The following is a 4,439-nucleotide window of genomic DNA, read 5'->3' on the forward strand; positions in this document are numbered from 1 at the left end:
ACTATAACGCCCACAAACCGCCCAAAGCTGCTACGCCCACACTTTTGAAAAATGTTTTGATATTTTTTCATTTTTGTATTAGTCTTGTAAATTTCTACCGATTTGCCAAAAAACTTTCTGCCACGCCCACTATAACGCCTACAAACCGCCAAAAACTGTGTTTAAGACTCTCCTTCTCCCTTCCACTAGCTGAGTAACGGGTATCAGATAGTCGGGGAACTCGACTATAGCGTTCTCTCTTGTTTTGTATTAACATGATGAATTCGTGTGAATAAATTTTATTTATATCAATTTAATATAATTTGTCTATTGTATTTTGAATATTTATTTTTTTTAATATGTGCAGATTCTGCAGATGAAATTTATCCTATGATTATAATTCATTTATTGTGTGTATAATTTGTGTGTATATATTTTTGTTTGGAAATTAAGAAGGCAAACATCAGTGAATGTGGATTTGTGGAGGTAATAAACATATATGTATATATATTAACGTTTAGACACAAGCGGATCATAGAGAGACGAAGTAAGGGCCGATATTGGCAAAGTGCTAATGTATGTACTTAAAAAAATAATAAATACTTCTCTGCAGCCGGCGTACATATGTTTATGTTTATATATATCACTTTTCACTAAATTTAAGAATCGGATGGAACGAAAAAAGAAACGCCGTCCGAAAAAGGAGTATGGCGACCACGGACGGAAGGGAAAATAAAATCATACTTATCTTGATTTTATCCGCAAGGGGCGCAAGGGGTGGATCAGAATAGATCCGGCTGGAAGGACCACGAAATTTTAACTTTTAGCAATCGGGATTGTTGTATTGGCTATCTTAACTGTCCTCACATACCTTATTTTTTCCGGATTCCCAAGGAATTATGGACTCTTTATCGACTGTTAAGACTCTTCAAGATTTAATAACTTCAAGATGAACTGAGCATAAACTTCAATATGTGGATACGTATTAATAAATAATATATTGTGTTATTGTGTTTGGCTATGTTCGGCTCCTTTTATACATGTCTCAGTTATATTAGTATTTGTGTGTACAGGTAAATAGATGATGCAATGGTAAATATAGGTTGCGCCAGAAAGGCTATTTTCAGGGAACTCTTGTAGGAATGGATGATGCAATATTTTTTAGAAATTGCAATACATATCACATCTCTCCGCTAAAATTTCATTTTGTTAGTAGTTTTACGCCTTCTGATATCTGTGGGCCGGAATCTGTTGACTACTTGGCGAGATCGGGTACTGCTTCGAATGGGAATACCCGATCGGCGCTTCTGTGGCTTTTGAAGGACTTCTTGCTATGACTCTGCTGGTACTTCATCGGAGACTGGTATGGACTGAAGAGGCTGTGATGAAAAAACCGATGGTTTTCTTCATGTCTAGAGTTTGCGACTATCTTTTGCGGACTTGGATTTTCGAACATTCACCAAAACATACTTTTGTCTTCAATTTCTTCTGAATCGGATCTCGGTTTGATCTGGTTAATGTGGCGCTTGATGACACCTATGGATGTTACCTTCTGAGTTAGGCGTAAAACGATATGAGCTTAGGTATTTCATAACAGCTGTTCTTACTGGATACCCACCCCTTATGTTTTTAGTAACTGAGGTTTTAAAAGTTTGCACAAAACGATCTGCAATCCATTAGATGCTGGGTGGAATGGGGCTGTTGTTAGGTGATTAATTCCGTGCAAAAGGCAAAAATCCTTAAATGGTTCTGCGGTAAGTTGCGGTCCGTTATCGCTAACTAACGTTTTTGGGTAACCCTCGATCGCAAATATGGCTGTAAGTGCAGATATTGTATTTGCAGTTGTAGTCGATGACATCTGTGTTATAAACGGGAACTGGGAATAAAAATCAACGCATATTAGCCACATTGAGTCAAATATTGGACCGGCAAAATCGATGTGTATTCTTTCCCACGCTTATGTAGCCTTGGGCCAGCTTTGGAATTCTTTAGCTGGGGCTGGGTTACCTATCTTGCAAACGCTGCAGCTCTTGGTTAGTTGTGCAATATCTTCGTCGATACCTGGCCACCAGACGTTTTGACGAGTTAGTTGCTTCATGTGAACTATTCCCCAGTGACCGTAATGGAGGAGTTTCAGAATTTTATTTCAAAGCTAACGATGAATAATAATTCTGTCCGAGTGGAGACATAGCAGATTGTTGTTAATCGTCAAGGGAAATCTGCGACTGAAATATGACAGAATTTCGGAATCATGCTGCTGCTTTGGCCAACCAGTTGATACGAAATGATAAACTTTTTTCAAAACATATATTTTATATTTTCAATGATGATTTCGGCATTTATTGGACAGGATACATCGACGATGTTATAGCAAGCTTTCCCCCTAATAGGAAGACGTGAGAGTGCGTCTGCATTTTCATGAACTGTTCTTTACCCCAAATATAATTGAATGAGCTTCCTTTTAATTTGGCTGTATTGAACTTAATGAACATCTAAGGTTTTTCATGCGTATGCTATGGGTCTTTCTATGCCATCTGGATGTATGTGTGAAAGGACTACACCAATGCCGAATGAGCGGAAGATCTTCGTTGAAATGTGCGACCTTTGTCTGTCGCCCAGCCAGCCGGACTACGCAAAAGTAGCGAAACAAGTCAGGGAATGTTTTTTTCGTTTTGACGGAGAAGAAAAACCCCTCGAATTCCTGGAGCAGGTGGAGTGGTCTGCAAACACGTACGGCTTGGACCTGAACATGATCCACCGAGCCATGTCGGAATTAATGCAGGTAAAGGCTGTGAAGTGGTACATATCAAACAACAAGCACTGGAGGACTTGGGCCGAGTTTATAGATAGTTTCCAAACGTATTTCCTGCCCAGGGGTTACTTAACGAAGTTCGCGGACAAGGTGAGACAAAGGAAGCAAGGGTTTAAGGAAGCATTCAAGGACTACATGGCCGAGATGCAGACCCTGATAAGACCCCTTGGGTATGGGAAAAAGGAAACGCTGGACAGGATACATCATCAAGGAAAACTGCACGCCAGACCTCCGAATAGCGTTGAAATCCTACCACGTGAATGACCTAGAGGCACAGGGAATGGGAAGCCTTTGCGGAAGAACATAAGTTCAGCCGCAACAAAGCCCCGGCCGCAACACATGTAACGTGTAGAAGGTGTGAGGACTCAGGAGAGCTAGGCACGCATTCCCAGGAACAGTGGGCGCAATATACCCCGGGTCAGTCTAGGCGTCAAAACCCACCCCTATCGAGGCCGCCAGTCACCACCCAGAGACACACTGGAACGACTCTTGCGGGCAACTCGGGTCAGAACCCAACCCATGTTGCCAATCCGCAAAGTCAAGGGGAGATCAATGCAAAGGTGGACGAACTTCTGGAGATGAGAATGATAGAGCATTCAAGGAGCTCGTTCAGCTCACCCACTAATGGTGGAAAAGAAAACGGGAAAATGGAGACTATGCGTAGACTTCAGGCAGATAAACGTGAATTCCATAAAGGATGCCTACCCGATGCCACGGATAAACTACATCCTAGACCAACTAAGGGAGGCGCGCTTCATAAGCAGTCTGGATCTCAAGGATGGGTATTGGCAAATACCGTTGGAAGAAGCAAGCCGGGGTTCACGGCTCTTACGGTCTCAGGGAAAGGGCTGTTCCAATGGAGAGTGATGCCGTTTGGACTACACTCCGCGTCGGCCACATTTCAACGGGCCTTAGATCAGGTGATTGGACCAGAAATGTTGCCACATGCCTTTGCGTATCAGGATGACATCATCATGATCGGCCGCACCCAAGAGGAACACAAAAGAAACCTCAGGGAAGTGTTCCGCCGTTTGAAGAACGCGTAAAAGCCAGATTGGTTACCGAACCAGTCTTGGCGTGCCCCGACTTCGGGAAAATGTTCATCTTGCAAACGGATACCAGTGACTACGGAATTGGCGCGATCCTCACACAGAACACAGAAGATGGCGAAAAGGTCATTTCATACTCCAGCCGGATCCTAAACGGAGCCGAGAAGAACTACTCAACAACAGAGGAGTGCGGCGGGAAAGATGTTGACACAGATCCCGGAGTATCCCTGGGCGACAGTGTGCGCCAATTTCGTCGGACCACTACCAAGATCGAAGCACGGAAACCGTATGTTGTTGGTGCTGATCGACAGGTTTTCAAAGTGGACGGAGTTGGTGCCTTTGCGAACAGCCACGGCGGAAACGTTGCTGAAAGCGTTGCACGGTTTGAAGTACCGAAGGTGATGATCACGGACAACGGCGTGCAGTTCCCGAGCCGGGCTTTTAAGAAGTTCCTCAAAGGCATGGGGATAAAGCAGCAGTTTACGGCGCCGTATACCCCACAGAAGAATCCGACGGAGGGAGCCAACCGCACTGTGAAGACAATGATAGGGTTCGCGGCCAAACTAGCTCCGAGGTTCGATGGTCCGTAACAAATTGTG

The 4,439-nt window shown here is 43.7% G+C and overlaps 1 long non-coding RNA gene across 1 annotated transcript; it reads right to left on the bottom strand.

The window, feature by feature from the left end:
- Positions 1 to 897: 897 nt before the first annotated feature.
- On the bottom strand, positions 898 to 2,134 carry LOC120448805. Its single transcript, XR_005616145.1, has 3 exons — positions 1,987 to 2,134; positions 1,598 to 1,855; positions 898 to 1,531 (listed from the first exon to the last, which is right to left on the bottom strand). It is a non-coding gene; the product is annotated as an uncharacterized LOC120448805 (long non-coding RNA).
- Positions 2,135 to 4,439: the final 2,305 nt, after the last annotated feature.

The sequence above is a fragment of the Drosophila santomea genome, chromosome 3L, assembly GCF_016746245.2.
Source record: "Drosophila santomea strain STO CAGO 1482 chromosome 3L, Prin_Dsan_1.1, whole genome shotgun sequence".
NCBI lineage: Eukaryota > Metazoa > Arthropoda > Insecta > Diptera > Drosophilidae > Drosophila > Drosophila santomea.